The sequence below is a fragment of the Oryctolagus cuniculus genome, chromosome 19 (assembly GCF_964237555.1).
Source record: "Oryctolagus cuniculus chromosome 19, mOryCun1.1, whole genome shotgun sequence".
Lineage (NCBI taxonomy): Eukaryota > Metazoa > Chordata > Mammalia > Lagomorpha > Leporidae > Oryctolagus > Oryctolagus cuniculus.
Window position 1 is genome coordinate 59,640,106 of NC_091450.1, and position 20,449 is coordinate 59,660,554.

A 20,449-nucleotide genomic window follows, 5' to 3' on the forward strand; every position below is an offset into this window, starting at 1 on the left:
GTCTCACAAGAGATTATGAGTTATGTTAGAGATTGTGGACTGGCAGGTGCTGGCCTGAATTGGAGGAATTCACACTGGGGCCTTCAGATCCCACCAGTGCGTATGAGTTTCTCCAGGAATTCTAGCACCAAAAGGCACAGTCCTAGAGGTGCAGGACACAGAAGGGACACCTGCATTTCCCACAGAGAATGCAAGAGTGATACTGCATATTATGCCCTAGTCACCCAGTCTGGTTCTTGTAGTGCAAACTATCTTCAGGTTTATATAAATCAAAATATCAAAATTGGGGGCCAGCACTGTGGCTTAGCAGGTAAAGCTGCTGCCTGCAGTGCTGGCATACCATATAGATACCAGTCCGAGTCCTGGCTGCTGCACACCCAATCCAGTTCTCTGCTGTGGCCCAGGAAAGCAGTAGAAGATGGACAGAGTACTTTGGCACCTGAACCCATGTGGGATACCTGGAAGAAGCTCCTGGCTCCTGGCTCATGGCGGCTGTCTGGGAGTGAACCAGCAGATGGAAAACTTTTTTTTTCTCTCTCTCTCTCACTCGCTCGCTTTCTCTCTCTCTCTCGCTTTTTCTCTCTGCCTCTTTCTCTCTGTTTCTCTGCCTTTCAAATAAGGAAATCAATCTTGAAAAATATCAAAATTGGTCAAAAGATGCTTGACATCTTCTTTCCATTAAAATGGGCATAGGGATGTGGAATGACTGATTCCAGCCATAATTTTTTATTAAAATATGCGACATGTAAATCAAAATATTAAAGAGCGATTGAATATAAGATCCTGAGAATCTAAGGTTGTGCCTGTTGCTTGAATGTATTTCAGTAGTATGTGAAAGATGTAATTAAGAAATAGCTTTAATTTGGTTCAGAAAATTTTGATATCCATACATTTGTGAGATCTTTATTATGATTATGAAAACATTTTAGTGCTTATTTTTACTTATGTGATCTGCAGAGCACATGTGCATACTTTAAAGAAAAGAGAGAGAAAGAGAGAGCTCCTCCATCTGATGGTTCACTGCCAAGATGCCTGCAATAACTGGGCTGATAGAGGACAAGGCCAGGAGCCTGGAGTTTCCCACGGAGATGGCAGAACACAAGTATGTGAGTCTTGTGTCAGGACCACAACCTTCCAGGGCTTGCAGTTAGTGTGAAGCTGGGTCAGAAACAGAGTATCTGGGATATGAACCAGCACTGCGATATAGGAGATAGACATTCATAGTAGCAGCTTAACCACGGTGTCACATACTCACCCACACAAATTGTAAAGTACCTCACTTTGGAGAAAGACGTGAAGCTTGTTTTTCCATTTTTGCCTTTGCCTTGAAAACATAAACTCAGTAAGTAGATTGAGAAATATTTGCGGGCTGGTGCTGTGGTGTAGTGGGTTAAGCCACCACCACCTGCAGTGCTGGCATCACACATGGGTGCCAGTTCAAGACCGAGCTGCTCCACTTTCCTGTCCAGCTCTCTGATATGGCCTGGGAAAGCAGTAGAAGATGGTCCAAGTCCTTGGGTCCCTGCACCTGCGTGGGAAACCCAGAGTTTGTGCTTGGCTCCTGGCTTTATTTGGCACAACTCTGGCTGTTGCAGCCAATTGGGAAGTGAACCTGCGGATGGAAGACCTCTCTCCTTCTCTCTCTATGTAAATCTGACTTTCAACTAAAAATAATTAATAAATGTTTAAAATAAGAGAAGTATTTGGCATTGCAAAAAAACCAAGTGAGTGCAGTATCTCCCAGTAGGGTTGATTCCTAGTAAAACCTGTAGGATCTGATTGGAATTCTAAGAGGTACCCATAAAACAGTGCTGGACAAGAAATATCCTGGCTTTCCTTGAGATTGAGATTTTGGTAGGTAATCTCAAATGTATACTGGATTTCGAGTTCACAGAATTCGTATATCCTCAATCATCTGCCAAACAGAAGCTCATGCCTTCCCTGTGGCATGATTACATCACCATAGGACTCCATTTTATCTCAGCTCAATTCAGAAAAATAAAATCAGTTTTGGAGAAGCTAAATCCTTGATGTAACAATGTACCTAAAAATGTAAAATGTATGTATCTCATATTATTGGCTGCAAAATATACAAAGAAAAAATGACAAAAGTTGGTGAGGAAAACAGTACACAAGCAGAATGGGAAATTTTTACATTCTGCTCAAGAGTGAATATAATGTTCAGATGAAGTGTCAGTAAGGACACAGATGATTTGTATAGCAGACCATTTTAACTACATATTCCATAGTTTGTAGTAGTAAGAAAGGTGACTTTTAAGCACGTACAGTACAATCATAAAAATTTAGCATTTCTATGTATGAAACAAGACTGAAAGCAAGTTTGAAACCAGTGAAATCACACAGGGCTTTTTTTCTAATTAGGATGCATTTTATCACTATTACAAAAGGAAAATAATATTTCCACAAAAGAATACTTCAGCATAAATAGTAAGCAACAAAACACAACAGTGTTGACAACACAGTGGTGTTGGATTCTAGTTAAGTGTTTTTGTATGGAAGAAGCACCCCAGAACTGGACTCTCCTAGGTATGAAATTGAAGTATCAGAAGATACAGCAGGGCTTGAAGTCAGAATAGCCCCAAAGGGAATGGGACAGACTCTATCCATGACAGGCAGCCTCTCTCAGTTCTTGTTCGTGGTTCTCATGGGGGTCTGATATTGTTTGTGGCTGTGTGCTAAAGGAAATAAAAGTTAAGCTATTAAAATAGTACTTACCTTGATTTCTCAAATTTGGCTCAAACCTGTTTCTAAATAATATTCAGGTGAAAGTGAAAATGTGAGGGCCAGTCCTGGCTTAGGTCAACAGCCTGGGTTATCACCAATCCTAATTGGAAAAGGACACAACATATTTTATATGGAAAACTTAGCAGGGTGCTTTAGACTTGCATTTTGTCTGTCTTATTTTAAAAGGCCTTCCATGTTTTGTGGACTAGGATAGGGCTAAATTTCCTCTTCCAGCATCTTGCCTTTTACTTAGAGAAGAATTTTAAGTACAGGCACAGACACTGTGTGCAGTGTGATAAGGTTTATCTGTGGAGTGAGATGAATACACAAGGGTATGAGGGCTTTGTTTAGGGAGAGTGGGCCAGGAATCGTAAAGAGGGACTTCCATACCCTGCTTGCCATGGGCCATGAAGGGACAGAGAGAGAGAGGGAGAGAGAGCCCCCTCCATTTATAAGGTTTTTTTATGAGTTTTGAAAAGAGGAGTGGTTACATAGTACTACCCCCAGATCCTAGGTAAGAGAAGGTACATCCTGGGGTGGGGTCATTGGATTGACAGGTGTGTTGACAGTGCTGCATGGGTGTGGGGGAGGTGTGGCCTCCAGCTCATGAACTGTCTACCTGACTTTTCCCACATCACATACTGCAGGGTTATTTAATGAATCACTCATTATTTTAATTAAAATACCGTTTTTGTTTTACGAATGTCACACATTCAGTGCAGAAAGTATATAAAACATTTAAACAACAAGTAAAATATTCTATAATATACATATATATAATTGCCAGATAATGATTGTTATTTTTTGTTCTAGAGAATTCCAAACTTTATTTATATACACTAATCAGAATATTATTTTATGCCAAGAATTCTCCCTGTTAGATAATTGAATTATGCTTTTGAGGAGAAACTTTTTGAGATGTAATTTGTATATCATAAAATTCATCGTTTTTAAGTGTATAATTCAATGACCTTTTTGTAAATCTGTGGTTGTACAGTTCTCATTACAGTCTTATTTGAACTTTTTCATTCCCTATAAAGAAGACTTGTGTCCATTTGCAGTCACTCTCACTCCTTAACCTCTAAGTAACATGAGATGATGCTAAATTTAATAGCATTACAGTTCAGTAAGATGCATTCAGGTAACTGAGAAATTAAGACTTTGAGACACACTAAACTGAACACTTGATGAACACATACTCATAATGGAACACTTTGGAATGTATGAGATCTCAATATTGTAAGTGAGGCACAGAAGCTTTTTTAAAGGTAATATTATGAACCTGAGGAAATAAGAATAAAATCTGCCCATTTAAAATGTATAATTATAAGCTAAGTGGATATAGAGTTTGTCAGTGTGGTTTTTCCAATAATGTCTTTAGATTATTGGGATTATGAAAACAAGTACTTTTTTGTTAAAACAATTATATAGTAGTGAAAACTATCATAATGATATTAATATATGGAAATTTTGAATATGAAATTTAGGGCTAAGTTACTACCCATGGTCTGTGTCTTCAATATTGTAAGCAGCAGACATTAATGTAATTTCGGATTAACACCATTTTGTTCCCTGGTTGATGGAACTTAAACAGTGTATACTGCTTTAAATTTCTACCTCTTGCAGATCCATATTGGAGGGAGTTTTCCTTTTTATTATGATTTTTTAAATGTTTATTATTCCATTTCAGGTAGCTTGAAAAGTAGAGATGACTAATGCTTTAACCTTTTCTTGGAGAAAAAGAATAACTCTTGTTGTTGAATATTTCCAGATTATTGTGATTGCTTTAAAAGACCTCTGTGGCAATTTGGATTAGATGGACTTAATAATGTGCTTGTAGCATCAAAGTCATGTCTTAATAGGAACACTTACTCATAAATCTTTAGGGTTTTATTGTCACTTAGGATAGGGAGTTACTACTGGAGGTCGCATCTGACTAGTGGGGGTAGGGACCTGTGTCTGCATACAGTGAGGGAAGTTTTGTGATCTTTACTCCTACAATGCACAGCAGGGTTCCATGGAGTACACTTGACTTATCAAATTAGGAAAGGTTATAACCTGAATTTTTAAAAATCTATTTCTCATCTATGTGTCCATCTGTACATGGCAGATGTTTATGTGGTGTGAATTCTCATTACCTGTATGAACGAACTTGAAATTAAGGGGAAATTTTTTCCCTTAAATATTAAAAGGAATGAAGTTTTGAAAAACATCCATTGAATGAAAATGATTGCATGCCGTTTTTAAGTAATTTAAAAGTGTTTTTTATTCATTGTCTAGTGGTGTTTTTTATTTTTTTACAACTTGTGGCAAAACAGATGATCTTTGTTTTTCTCACACAAGAAAAACAGTTTGAGACCAGTGGGTTGATTTTATTAATTAAAAGTGTTTTGCTATCAGGTGATCTCTGTAACAATGATACTTACATTTTTTTTTTTAATTTATTTTTTTTTATGTTGACAGGTAGAGTTGTAGACAGTGAGAGAGAGAGAAAGAGAGAGAGAGAGAGAGAGGGGTCTTCCATCCATTGGTTCACTCCGCAAATGGCCTCAGTGGCCACAGCTGGGTCAATCTGAAGCTCAGAGCCAGGAGATTTTTTCAGATCTTCCACAGGAGTGCAGGGGTCCAAGGATTTGGGCCATCACTCTTGCTTTCCCAGACTACAGCAGAAAGCTGAATCCAAAATGTAGCAGCTGGGACTTGAACTGTCGCCCATATGGATGCTAGATGGTAGGCTGTAGCTTTATGCACCAGGCCCCAGAGCAGGCCACCAGAACTTATAAGTCCTCTGCCCAAGGAGCCAACCCTCATCTCTAACTTATGCCTCAGGGACTAAGATGGAATGGGAGAGTCCTCCAAGATGGCCTTGGGATTCCATGGCCCTGGCCTCCTCCTTGGGCCAACCTGCTTGCAAGGGGTGCGTGGTAGCATGCAGACTGCCAGGGAGGGGTGCTGTCGGGGAACACATAGTCTGCCCAGTGTTCAGGGCTTCTAGCCAGCAAAGCCAGGAGGCCTGCTCAGCAACTTGTTCTCTTGCATTTCCTCTTGGCACCTGCAGACACCAGACAGTTCCTGTAGGTACAAGTCCAGTGTCCGGTCCCCGCCTTGCCCCCTCCTGCAGATGGGCTATGAGAGGTGAGTTGAGCAGCGAGGGTGAGAAGTGAGCTGAGCAGGCTGTGGTGGAGTGCTGGCGGGAGAGGGGGGCACTGCGGCACACCTCTTTCTGGCGTGAGTCACCATGCCTGATCCCCATCAATGACCAGGCATGGCGGCTGCCATGTCAGCATAGGACCCAAGGCTGCCTGAGGCCTTATGCTGAGGGCTGGGAACAATGGTGGCATGGGTGCACAGAGGCTAGAGAAACATTCTTCCTTCATTTTTATTGTCTCAGTTGTTTTTGTTTGCTGCCAAGGGAGGGAGAGGAGGCCAGGATGGGTTAAGGGCTCTGATGTGGAGGCATCCATGCCAGGGAAGGAGGGGCTGCTCTGCTCCTTGTCCTGCCACCACCAACTCTGTTATCCAGTGCACCTCAGGGTCAAGCTCACCTTGGATGGGTGGGTGGGGGTCAGTGCTCACCACAGACTGAGTGGGGCCCTTCTTAACAAACCCTGCAGCTGTGTTTCAAGTCATCTCCTGGGCTCAGGTCTGGAAGCTGGAAAGGAGGTCTCTAATGTCTGACTGCTCTCCCGTCCACCGCTGAGAGCGTGTTTGTGGGCCCTGGGAACAAGGGGAAGTGGCCTTTCAGTGACGCACAGACATGGGCTGGGCCATTCTGGGGACTGTGCAGCCCTGAACCCAGAATTCTCACGAGTGTGTCCAGGGAGGTCTCACACTGTGACCATCCTCCACTGTCCCCCTCCTTGCTCCACAATGCTTGTTCTCCCACTGGCCTTTAGATCCAGCAGCCTTGGCCGTGGTCCTGTCCATGGCCTCTAGGAAGAAGCATGTTTGTGTCACAGTACTGTTCACACTGCTTATTTCTAAAACAGAATCAAAAGTTGGAGAAATACATATCTGCTGTGTCTGCTGGCTTCTGGTGTTTTCTCTTCTGGTATGTTTGATTTTTAAATAAAATTGCTGGGGCTGGCATTTGTGGCACAGCGTGGGTTTAAGCTGCTTTTTGCATCTTTAGCATCTCCTATGTGAGGGCCAGTTCCACTTCCTCTCCCGCTTACTGCTGAAGTGCCTGGGAAGCAATGTAAGATGACCCTAAGTGCTTGGGCTCCTGCACCCATAGGAGAGCCCTGGATGCCTATGGGAGACCCAGCTGGATTGTTTTCAACCTGGCCCAGGCTGTTGGGAGCGTTTGGAGGGGTAAACAAAGGATGGAAGATTTCTCTCTCTCTGCCTTTCTCTGTCACTGTGCCTGAGGCTTAAGTATATATTGTTAAAAAATACTGATCAACCCCCTAACTAGATTTCACAACCTACTTCTGGGACATACAGGCCTAGGAAATGAATCTACGAGATGGACAAACAAGTGTCTGTGTTGAGCATGTGGATGGAAGGATAGATGGATATGTGTGTGAATGGATGGATAGATGGAGGGATGGGTGAAAAGAAGGCTGGGTGTGTGGATGAAAGGATGGGTGGATGGATGAATGGATGCATAGGTGTTAGTTGGATGGGTGATGAATAGATGTGTGGGTGGGTGAATGTGTGGATGATTCTAGTGATGCCTGTTTGCCCATGAACCCTTTCAGGGCATCTCAGACCCCTTTCAGGGCATCTCTGGAACTGAACAGAATTTCTCTCTCCAGTGTTTGGTAAGAAGGGCTGCCACCCCCTCACTCTGCTCTCTGCTGGAAGTCAGAGGCCTCCCAGGAAGCCCCAGGGCCCCTCTTCACCCTGCTGGTCTATCCGTGGCACCTCCCACCAAGTGAAAGCGGCTTCCCCATCCCTCTCCCCTGGCAATGTCCTCCTTCTCCAGGGCTCTAAGTACTTACAAGACCTTTGGAGGGAACAGCTCCAGTCATGTTAGGCTTTGCATGCATATAGCAGGTGGAGTAGATAGCAGTGGTTGCTTGTACTGAACTCTGTGCTGTTAAATTGTCTTCAGAGTCTCACCATGACCTCAGGGGTAAGCAGTGCTGTGCTCCCCTTGTATAGACAGCACATGATCATCTGGTTCTGGTCCTGGTGTCTTCACTTCTGGTCCAGCTCCCTGCTAATGCACCTCAGAAAGCAGTGGATGATGGCCCAAGTGTTTGCATCCAATGGAAGATCCAGTGGAGTTCTAGGCTCCTGGCTTCAGCCTGCCCAAGCCCCAGCTGCTGCAGGCAACTGGGGAATAAAGCAGCCAATGGAGGATCTCTCTGTCTGTGCCCCCGCCCCCTCTGTTATTCTGCCTTAATAAACTAAATATATCTTTTTGAAAAAACAGAAACCAGATGCTCAGATAGAGCAGGGGAGAGTGCCTGAAGTCACAGGTGGCAATGCTGGGACAAGAGTTCCTTCCAATTAGTTATCTCCTTTCCCCATTGCCGGCCTAGGCAGAGAGCCTGATTGACAGCTTTGTCATCAGGCTGAGTGGCAAACAATTCTGAGAGTGTTTCCTCCCCTCTATGGGCCTCCGTTTTCTGCCCTGTAAAATGCAGACAATAGGACTGTAGTAGGTGCCAAATAAATGCTAAGTATGTGTTTGCTAATGGGAGTCCTGCTATTTATTACTTGGCTATAGACTTGGGTATTTATTTCTCAGATCTCTATCCCATTCCATTGTTATATGTGTTTGCTTTTTATGCCAGAAACATGCTGTTTTCATCATGATAGCTATGTGCATTTTTGAGTTCACATTTTAAATTTACATTATAATCAAAGGCTTAATGCTCTACTAAATAATGAGTACATGTAATAAAAAACGTAGTTCTGCAGAAACATATGCAAGTGTTTGTGTGTATTTTTTGAAGTTATGCATTAGGAAATTAGGGATGCAGCCAGAGGTTTTCTTTTTCCTCAAGATTGTTTTGTCTATTAAGGTTCCTGTGAGTTTACATATGAATTTTAGGAAGTGCTTCTTCTCATTATGTAAAGAAGTCTATTGTTATTTTGACAGAGATGGGATTGAATGTGTATGTCAACTCTAGGTGGTGTTAACATTTTAATAATATAAACTCTCCAATTCTTGAACATGGGAGACATATCTCTTTTTTCTTTGATTTTTTTCATCAACATTTTGAAATTTTCCCTGTAGAGTTTATTCATAACTTTGGTTAAATTGATTACTAAACATTTTGTTTTGTAGCAGCTATTATGGATGATACTACTTCTATGATTTCTTTATCAACAAGTTTGTTATTGGTATATAAAATGCTACTACTTTTTGTATCTTGAATTTGTGTCATGTAACTTTATTGTATTTCTTGTCAAGTCTTATAGTCTCTTGGTGGAGTTTGTAGGTCTTTCTATAGACAGAAACATATCTTCTGCAAACAGGGAAATTTTGAGTTATTTCTTTGCTACTTATACAGTCTTTTAACTCTTTTTTTATTTTTTCCTAATTTCTCTGGCTAAGATTTCCACTACATTTTTAAGAACAATGAGAGTATATATTCTTCTTTTGTGCTAGATAGTTAAAAAATATTTTCAGTGTTTTCCAATTTAGCATGATATTATTGTGGTATGTCAAGACTTGTTTAGCATTTATTATATTGATCTATGATCCTCTCATACTTAATTTCTTTGAGATTTGGATAATGAATGGGGTAGAATACTATCAGATGCTTTTTCTGCATCCATTGAAATGATTATAAAAGATTTTCATCTTTCATTCTTTTATTCTGATGCATTACACTTACTGAATTTTATATGTTGAGTAATCCTTGCATTTCTTGGAAAAAATTTCCATGATCATGGTGGATGAGAATTTAATGTGCTGTTATACTCTATGTGCTAATATCTTGTTTAGATTTCTGCACATTGGTTTATAGTTTCCTTTTTGGTTGTTGTTTCCCTATCTGGTTTTGGTATTAGGGTAACATTACCTCTTCAGATAGATTTAGGGGGATTCTTGCTTTTTGGAAAAGTTTGAGAAGACGATTCACTAAAATTTTAGTGGAATTCAGCAGCAAAACCATCTAGTCCTAGGTTTTTATTCATTGGGAAGTTTGATTTACTGATTCAATTTTATTACTAGTCATTGGTGCACTCCAGTATTCCATTTGTTCATGGTACAATTTTGATATATTATATGTGTCAATAAATATATTTATTTATCTTAGGTTTTCCATGTTCTATAGTTATTTATGATAGTTCCTAATAGTCCTTTGTTTTTCTATGGTATCAGTTTTGCAAGATTCTTTTGTATCTCTGACATTATTTTTTTGCATTCTTCTTTTTTTTTCAGAGAAGGGATTTATTTTAGCACAGCCTGGGGGTCTATGGAAAAACCGAACAGAAAGAGCGCTCCTTGTGTCTCTTCCTCCTCTGTGCCAGCATCGGGCAGTGGGGCAGTCCTGGGGGCACACAGGTCGCCCTGGCGCTGGGTGTTCTGTGGGCCCGGACGAAAACCATGTGTGGTCACCCTGTGGCATCACACGCTGCAGTAGCCCTCTGCCCTCGGCCCACCGCCCCACCCCATCAGCCTCAGAGTCGCTGCCTTCCAAGGATGCCAGGCAGCCGGGAGCCCCTGGAGCCATAGGCATTCATGGGGCTGAGCTGTTAACACTCATGGAGGCCAGGAGACCCCCAGGCTTTGGGAAGACTGGGCACCAACAGCCCACTCCCAGCTGGGGTCTCCAGTGCAGAGCAGGTCACCAGGAGAGGGCCAGGGGAGCCTCACCTGCTCTGGGTTTCCAGGGCCACCCTTGATCAGGCCCTCCCACCGTGGTGGCCATAGGAGCAACTGGCCACTGGTCAGCCATGAGTGAGCGGTGGTCTCGGGCTGTGCTGTGCTGTTTCTCCCTCACCCCAGGCTCTCCTGTGCTCAGCCACCCCATTGAGGGCCCAGGAGTTCCTGGAGGTGGCGTCAACACTTGGGCCCTCTGTCCCCTAGGCAGGCACAGAGGCAGCCCCCGGCTAGAAAGAAGCTCCAAGCGGCCTGGGCAGGTGGTGCTAGGGAGGGCAAAGACCACGGGGCAGGAGAGACCATGTCCGAGGAGAGGCAGGCATGGCCACGGGGCAGAGGCAGGCATGCTCATGGAGGGAAGGGCTTCCAGCTTGGAGCCGAGCTGGTGCAGGGTGGGGCTGGGGTGAAGGGGTCACGAGGGGCTTCAAGCCCAGCTGGGAGACCCAAGGCTGGGTAGGGGTCAGAAGTCCAGGGAAAGTAAGGCAGAGACAGTGGCAGACCAGGAAGCCCAGAGGATCCTGGGTAGGACCCTTGGGCCATGGGCATGAAGAACTCCTGAGAGGCCACTCAGGGGGCAGGACCGGGGGCTCCATCAGTCCAGGACCCGGGAGTGGCAGCTACCACCTCCACCTCCCACCGGGCCCGAGCCAGCAGCAGGAGGAGCCACAGGGCAGGGCAGCACCAGGCCTAGGTCACGGTCAAGGGCACTTGTGGGGGCACCAGGGGCTGGGGTTGCCACAGGGGGCTCTGTGGCCTTGAGGGCCTGCTGACACACACCAGCCTCCGTGCATGCGGGAAGGGGCTTGGAACCCTGCATTTGTTTCCCAGAAAACAAGACACAGTGCAACAGGCCCAGAGGAAGCCAAGAACATTCCTCAGTCCCCCAACGGCCAGGTCTCTGCTCCCTCACTGTGGCTGAGTTCCTGGGCCTTTCCAGGAGGGATTGGCTGGGCCCAGCCAGGCACATCCTCAGTCCTGGTCTCCCTGCCTCCATCTCTGCCAAGGCCACTGATTTCACAGCTTCCTCAGGGTTCATCCAGACCTGTAAACCCTCACCCCATCCAGGCCCCATGGGAGAAGTCCCGAGGCCTCAGAGCCACAGTCATTCCCCTGCCCCCTGCCCTTGCTGTCCCTGGGCTCTGGCCAAGAGGAGCTGGGGTGGGGGCTGCACTCGTCTCTGATTTCCTCCAGCAGGGCACAGGGTGAGGCCACACCCGGCCAGCTGTCTGCTCTCCTGGTTTGAGACCAAGGGCCTCTGGGCAGCCGAGTATCTGCACCACATGTGGCCAGGTGATGGGTGCCCCCTCCAGGGCAGGGCCTGGAAAGAGTGGGGCCCATAGCAGAGGCAGCTGCTCCCCCCTCAACACACCCCAGCCTCAGCTACACAGAGTCATCCCTGGACCCTGGCCACGCCGGCCACCAGCCTGGCCGCAGCACAAGCCATGAGCCACCGTGCCGTGACTGACGTGGCTTCCCACCTCCACCTCGACTTCTAGTGTCCAGAAAGAGCTCCCTAAAGTAGGCGTCGGACACCACCGCCACCTCAACTAGCAGCTCTCAACAGCCGCCCCCACCCCGACTCCCAGCTCTCAGCAGCCGCCCCCTCACCTGGTCACCAGACCCCAGGAACGGCCCTCCCAGCCCAGCTCCTCCGTACCCACCTCAGTCTGCTGGGAGTCATGTCCCCCCTCCCCCTCCCCCATCCCAGCCTCCCCCTCAGCGCTTGGCGTCTGACCCATGAAGGCAGGGGCTGTGATGGCCTTGGTGACTGACCCCAGGGAGCTCCAGGAAAGGACGGATGAATGATCAAATGAAGGAATGAAGGGACCCATACCCAGCCGCTTCCTCCTCGTCCTGCTGGGGAGCCCTCGCCTGGGTCTTGTCCTCTCTCTCCCGCTGGCAGGCCCCATTCGTGGGTTGGATGAGGCTCAGAGAAGGTGTCAGAGTGGGTCAGGAAGGCGGGGGCGCAGCCTGGCACCGAGCAGGCCCAGACCCCACCCCATGCTGCAGGGTTCATCTCCACCAGGCCCACAGTCCCAGACACCCCAGACCCGCACTGGCCTGCATTCTTCTTTTCTTATCTTGGTCATTCCAGCCACAAGTTTGTTGTGTTTCTTGATATTTTCAAGAAAACAATTCTTCATTTCACTGGAAATTTGTATTTTTTAGACTCTATTTCATGTGTTATTTTTCTATCATGGATATTTCTATTATTTTACTAATTTTTGTTTTGTTCTTTTCAGGGTTTTTGAGATGCTTTGTTAGGTTGTTTATTTGAAAATTTTGCTTTTAAAAATCTAGTTGCTTCTTACTATAAATTTGTTATTATTGCTTTTGCTGTGTTCCCAAGATTTGAGATTTTGTGTCTCCAATATTGTTTGTTTATTTCAAGATAGTTTTAGACTTAACTTCTGGTTTCTTCAATGATCTGTTGTTCATTTCACAGTGTGTTGGTTACGGGCCATGTTTTTGTGGAATTATCCAAACAGAAGAATCTTATTCATTTGTGGTCAGACATGAATCACTGTTGCTGCTCTGCCACCGTCCCCGTGGTCTGCACTTCTTTCTGGCTCTCGCAGCAGAAGCCACCACCGCCGCCCTGGAATCACACTGGCTTCACTTCCTCCCCCTCTTCTTCCTCTTCTTGCTGAGCCACTTGCTTCCTAGCACTCAGACCTTTGTCTCTGTCCAGCAGCGGGAGCCCTTCATCCTGGATGGCCTGGTTGCGCCGCTTGGCTTTTCTGCTAGCGGTTACTCCAGGACCCTCCTGATGGTGACCACAGCTCCGCCGCCTTTACCCTGGATCCTGGACTCCCGGGTGCTGACCCCGACCCTCTTCCTCCCTCACTTCCTAGGGGGAGACAGCTCCTGTGTGATTCTCCCAACCTCGCGCTCCAGTAGCTCTGCCTAACTGCAGCCCTGCGATGGGGAAGGCACCTTCACCCCGTGATGGGGGAGGCACCCTTCAGGCCGTACAGAAGAAGTGGTGAAACAAGGTATGGGTCAGCCTGCTGGTCAGCTGTCTGGCCGCTTCCACCAGTATCACAGCACCAACAGAGGCTGGAGGGCAACCCAGCTGGGTGGCACGACAGAGCAGGGCGCAGGAGGCCCCAGGCCAGGCCGCTGTCTCATGCCTGGCTCCTGGGATGGCAAGCCAACTGAGGGAGTGAACCTGGTCCCTGGGCTGCTGTGACCCGCAGCACCTGGCCAACTCCCGCTCAGATAAGAGGTTTTAAAATCAAAGATAGGAAAATCAGAGAAAGTTACCCTTTCCCACGGCTAGCTTGTTAATGGTATACACGTGAGTGAACAACCAAAAATAAACAGAAAAGCAAACCTAAGTTGCCAGTAACCAAGATGACTCCTACAAAAAAAGAAATGAAAGTAACTTATGGCAGGACTCTGTTTCATCTGATAGAATTCAGAAGCAGGAAAAAAAAAAGCCTTTTAAAAATACAGCGAATATTAAAAACATGCATTTGAAGAAATCAGCATTTCTAACTGACGTGAGCCAAAAGTAAAATTATGCTGGCATGAAATTTAGTAACCCACCATCTCCTGCTGTTCTTCCAGAGCCTCCTAGTCACTGGATGGGAAGCCCTGTTGAAAATTCCAACCAAAATGGGGAGCTAATGGCTGTGCACTTGAAAACACTGCTGAGGCCGGCACCGCGGCTCACTAGGCTAATCGTCCACCTAGCGGCGCCGGCACACCAGGTTCTAGTCCCGGTTGGGGCGCCGGATTCTGTCCCGGTTGCCCCTCTTCCAGGCCAGCTCTCTGCTGTGGCCAGGGAGTGCAGTGGAGGATGGCCCAAGTGCTTGGGCCCTGCACCCCATGGGAGACCAGGAAAAGCACCTGGCTCCTGGCTCCTGGCTCCTGCCATCGGATCAGCGTGGTGCACCGGCCGCAGCGCGCCGGCTGCGACAGCCATTGGAGGGTGAACCAACGGCAAAGGAAGACCTTTCTCTCTGTCTCTCTCTCACTGTCCACTCTGCCTGTCCAAAAAAAAAAAAAAAAAAAAAAAACACTGCTGAAATTCAAACTTAAGATTTCAGATTTCAATACATATGTAAAACATAGTTTTTTCCCAACTCCCTGGACTCTTGGAAGTTGGTACAGATTTGGAAAGCTGCCTTGTTGCTGTGTAAGAGTACAAAAGATGAGTTTAAAAAGCTATATATAAACAGCTTGCATTATATTTTGTATTTTGTAAATACTGTGTACCATGTATTATGTGTATATTGTTCATACTTGAGAGGTACATTATAGTTTTGTTACGAAAGTATGTATTTTGCCCTGACCACATGGCAGGTGATTTGTGTATATATATACATATATATAATATTATATGTTATATATTTTCTATAGATAATGGAAAAATTTTAAGGGTGCTAAAGCACATGGAAGACCAGTTTATTTGCTCAAGGTACTGAGAGTTTGCCAGTAAACAGCTGTCAAATCTCAAGGTGGAGATCTAAACGTGACTAGTTTACTAATGCACTACTGAAGATTAAATCTGTGGCACAATCATTGTAAACAATGGAGTCTGTCTTTATTTAAATTGATTTCTACCTTCCAATCTATAATTACTGGAAAAACTCCTCTCCCTATTTCTACCAAATTTAGTTTCTTGTTTTTGGTACATATGCATTATTCAAATTTAAGATGCCTCTAATTTTAATGCCAACAAAATCGGTTATAAATAAATTTTAAAGTAATAATAATTTGGCTTTCCCCCTTTATACTAGTCTTGACTTTTTGTGTGTGACTGTTCTGTGTGTGACCATGAGATGCTTTTGTGTTACTGCATTTTTAACTTCCTATTTGATCCTTCCTCCACAAAATTTAGAGCAACAATTTAATATTTCTACATCTCTGAGGAGGAATTGCCCATCTCACAGGTGGAAATGGTAGTGGATAAAGAAAAACTGGTTAGTTTATGACTGAGGATATATGTTTATATGTAAACTTTTCATGAAGTATTATTTGAATTAATATATCATGCAGTTTTCAGTAGAAAACAATGATACCTACTTTGTTTTATTACATTAATCTTGAATGGTGGTACTTACACTAAAAAAAGTATAGCTGATGCCGAAACAGTGGGTGGAGATTTTAGAGGCTTGCTTGAAGATCAGCATGGCAGTTTAAACTTCATTCTCAATATGTTTCCCACTCAGAAATTCTAAAATATACTTTCTATAAGGTTTCACTTATGCAAACCAAAAGTTTGTCTCAAAGGAGAAAACCTTTCTGAGTAATTGAGCAATATTTAGATATTAAAAGAAAAAAAATTGTTAAATGGGTACGTACTTTCATATGATTCTTAAGGTCGAATTCATGAGAAAGGTGCCACTGGAGGTGTTTTAGGTCTTAACTGGCTCCCACAAGGAGAGTGAAGACTTTTAACTTTTTGTGTGGTAGATAGTATGAGCCCGAAGGTCAGAATTGCTATTAACTTGATGAGCAGTGCCAAGAGGGTAGGATGACTTGCATTATGTACATGTACCACAAATTTGTGTAAGCAATGCATGCTATCTTGTATTCATAGCTCAAGCCTGAAAACCAGTTCTTTGTCCCTGGATATAACATGCTTGTTCTTATAGAGAGAAATTAAGCTGTACTTTAATATTATATATTAAATGATTAGGAGGTTATATTCCAATATGACAGTATCCACGTCCAAGGATGTCTTACTTGTAGGAGTCATGCTGTTTTCAAGTATGCACATGGTGATTCTTTTGTCTAGACTTCAGAGGAGGTCCCAGCACCTGGGCAGCATGAGCCGCTTCTGCGCAGCAGCCTTCCCAGAGTAAAAGGCCACCCAGACCATCCTGCTGCTGGTGAGTGCCTTTGTGGTCACCTACCACCTTAACCTCATCATCCTGTCCATCTCAGTCCATGTGTGGTGGACATACAACAAAGTCTGAGTATCTGGAAGTTAGTATTTAATGCTTGTGCTACAGTTAGTCCTGTGGTGCTGCTCAGTTCTCATAAAAGAATAATCAATATTCTGAAAAGCACACAATGCAAGAGCCATTAATGTTTACTAATATTGTGATGGGATATTTTTCTTGAAAAATATGTTCTAATGCAATTAAATTGTTCAGTAGCATAAGATTATTTTTTTGTTTCTGTAAGAGGAACATTCCTTATTTCATATGTACAGTTTTAAGAGCAAAATGACACTTTATCAGATTAAAATGAAGTGCAATTATTTGATAATATCTTAATAGTTTTTAAATTTGATGCCTCAAGGATTATCAATTCTTTACTTGAATGTAAATCATAGTTTGATGCGTATCATGTATCATCTTATTTCATTTTCTCTTTTGTAGAAAAACATTTCTTCTTGACATGTAGGTTTAGAAAGCTCCTATTGGTAATCAAATCTCTGTGTTTATTTTTGATTATGTGTTATTCATCTTGGTCCATTAACTAGATTTTACCTAAGGATCCAACTTTAGCTCAAATAGTTGCTTTCGGCATGATTAATTTTATGTCTGTTTTACAGCACCATACCAGTTGTTAAAAGGATTAATTTAGTCACCTCTGTGAATGATCTCTGTTTTCCTCTTACTGTTTCTAATTTTTTTCTCCCATGATGTTATGAAGTGTGATTATGTATACTTTTGTGTCTTTTTGACACACTGCATTTTGTAATTCAAGAGTTTGTAAGAGTCTTTTAAATAGAGTCTTTTAAATCATCCAGGTTTGATAATTGCCTTTGTGTGTTTTTCTAATAATCTAGGGAAACAATTGGATATTTCAATCCTCTTCTTGCTAACCTTCATGCTTTTGTAACTGTGCACTTATTTGCTATGGCTTTGTATCTGAGCACTGTATTTAACTGGATTCAATGTTCGCAATATGCTTGCTCACCAGCCCTCTTAACATCCCTGTGCAGTTCTCACCCATGTTATATATTTACTTTAGTCATAATATTTTCACTTCTTCACTTTCTCGTCAGTACTTTTCTATACATAGTTTACAATCTTGCAACTTGTTCTTTCCACATTATTTTGGTTTCCTATTTTCTCACTGTATGGACTTAAATATTTTAAGGATAACTCCTATATGTAGAGTTATGTGAGTGGAAACTTTTAAAGGCCCAAATTCTGGAACCTTATTTCCTGAGTGAAAACTAAACTGTATGTGTGTGTGTGTGTGTGTGTATATATACATCTGATGCATCGGTATGTCAAAACTGCGATTTTCAGTCACTTCATTTCTATTGTTTATTTCACTTACCTGTGGCAATGTTGTACAAGGCACATGGGTTTGATATCTTTTTGTCACCCCTATCTGGATGGGGCATTGGCTTCTTGGTTGACTGCTTCTCTGGCTCATTCTCTGGATTCACTCTCATATCTTAGAAGTTGTAACTTGTTCCTTCCAAGCTGATTTGCCATTTTAAGAATTTTTGTTATTTTCCTGCATTAATCCTTTGTATATTAAATTTTTTAAAGATAATATTTGCCCAAAAAGCACAAATATCAGCACTGCACATGTGAATAAAATATGTTACATGGTATTTTTGGCACATGCATGAGAATTTTTGTAAAAAATATTTCTTCATTTGAAACACCCTAATAATCTATATTTTAAATTAATTTATAGAAAGTGCTTATTTATTATTAGTTGAATTTCATTTGATATTTGCTCATATCTTTGAAATGATAGCACTCAGTGCAGAGAATAATTACTACACATAGACATTTCTTTTTTAAAAAACACTAAGCTAGTGATGGCATGATTATTCACCTGAGTTTAATTCTTTCCACATTCTTTTTTTATCTTTTAAAGATTTACTTTACTATTTTATTTTTTTTTAATTTATTTGACAGGTAGAGTTAAAGACAGTGAGAGAGAGACAGACAGAGAGAAAGGTCTTCCTTCCATTGGTTCACTCCCCAAATGGCTGCTATGGCCGGCGCTGCGCCGATCTGAAGCCAGGAGCCAGGTGCTTATTCCTGGTCTCTCACACGGGTGGGTGAAGGGGCCCAAGCACTTGGGCCATCCTCCACTGCCCTCCCGGGCCACAGCAGAGAGCTGGACTGGAAGAGGAGCAACTGGGGCTAGAACCCGGTGCCCATATGGGATGCTGGCACTGGAGGCAGAAGATTAACCAAGCGCACCATGGCACCAGCCCCTGTTTTGCTATTTTAAAGACAGAGTTACAGAGAGAGGTAGAGAGGTCAGTCATCCTCTGGTTCACTACCCAAATGTCTAGAGATGAGCCTATCCAAAGCCACGAGCCAGGACCTTAGTCCAGGTTCCCATGTGGGTGCAGGGGTCATGGTTACTTGGGCCATCCTCCACTGCTTTCCCAGGCACATTAGCGTGGAGCTGGAATAGAATTGGATCAGTTGGGACTTGTACCGGGACCCATATATGCTACAGTACTGGCTCCTCTCCATGTTCTTTGCCAAGCTTGCTTATCAGCACTCTATTAATGGTAAAACTAACCTGAATTTTTTCATATAATTCAGCAGATAATTAAATGAAACTTAAAAGAACTTGGCCTGTGGCTACCTAGCACTTGTTTGTTATGCTTTTTTGTTGGCTTCTGTTGTCATTTTTCAGTGCCTAGAAAAAGGTGCTCTATTCAGTTTCTGTTGTCAAACATTCAAAGGCAGACCTTTCCATTCACACTTTTTATCTTTATTTTTTATTGTTTAAAAAATTTATTTATTTGAAAATCAGAGTTAGAGAGGAGAGGCAGAGGGAGAGATAGAAAGAGAGAGAAATATGAAGGTCTTCCATCCACTGGTTCACTCCCCCTAATGACCATAATGGCTGGAGCTGTGCCGATCTGAAGCCAGAAACTGGGGGCTTCTTCCAGGTTTCCCACATAGGTGTAGAGGCCCAAGGACTTGGGCCATCTTCGACTGCTTTCCCAGGCCATAGCAGAGAGCTGGATCGGAAGTGGAGCAGCCAGGACTCAAACTGGCACCCATATGGGATGCCAGCACTGCAAGTGGTGGCTTTACCTGCTATGCCACAGTGCCAGCCCCATTACCATCATTTTTTAAAGATCTCAGAAGAATGCCACTGGTATTTTGATTGGGTGCACATGGGTAATATGGACATTTTGATGATATTAATTCATCCAATCCACGAACATGGAAGATTTTTCCATTTTTTGTGTCTTTTTTAATGTTTTGTAATTTTCATCTCAAAGATCTTTGGCCTTTGACTTCATTGGTTAATTTTATTCCATGGTATTTATTTTTTTGGTATCTATAGTGAGTGGGATTGTTCTTAAAAGTTCTTTTTGTGCCAGGATATTTTTCTGTGTATTCAAAGGCTACTGATTTCTTGTGTTTTAGTTTTATACCTGTCACTTTATCCAACATATTTATGATTTCCAATAGTCTCTTACTGGAGTATTTGTTTCTCCTTTATGTAGAATTATGTCATCTTCAAATATGGATAATTTGTCTTCTCCTTTCCAATTAGTATACTTTGGTTTCTTTTTCTTGCATAATGGTTCTGGCTAAAACATCCAGGATTATTGAATAGCAGTGGTGACAGCAATGGAACCAGGCATTCTTGTCTGGTTCCAGATTTTGGTGGGAATGCTTCCAACTTTTCCCCATTGAATAAGATGATAACTGTGGGTTTGTCATAAATTGCCTTGATTGAGTTGAGGAATATTATTTCCACATGCAATTTGTTTAAGGTGTTCCACATGAAAGGATGTTTAGTTATATCAAATGTTTTCTCTGCATCTAATGAAATAATCATAAGGTTTTGTTGTTCATTTTGTTAATGTGATGTACCACATTTACTAATTTGTGAATATTGCACCATCAGTGCATACCAGGGATAAATCCCACTTGATCTGACTGAACTTCTTGATGAGATGTTGCATCCGATTAGCTAGTATTTTGTTGAGGACTTTTGCATTTATGT

The 20,449-nt window shown here is 43.2% G+C and overlaps 1 long non-coding RNA gene and 1 pseudogene across 1 annotated transcript in view; both read left to right on the forward strand.

Moving 5' to 3' along the window:
* LOC103346706 (uncharacterized) overlaps positions 1-16,368 on the forward strand; it is a 115,368-nt gene extending 99,000 nt beyond the window's left edge. Inside the window, exon 4 of the long non-coding RNA XR_011384382.1 lies at positions 16,281-16,368. This is a non-coding gene — a long non-coding RNA (uncharacterized lncRNA). The remainder of the gene's footprint in view (positions 1-16,280) is intronic.
* Positions 1,029-16,286, forward strand: LOC138847068 (proline-rich nuclear receptor coactivator 1 pseudogene; annotated as a pseudogene).
* Positions 16,369-20,449: the final 4,081 nt, after the last annotated feature.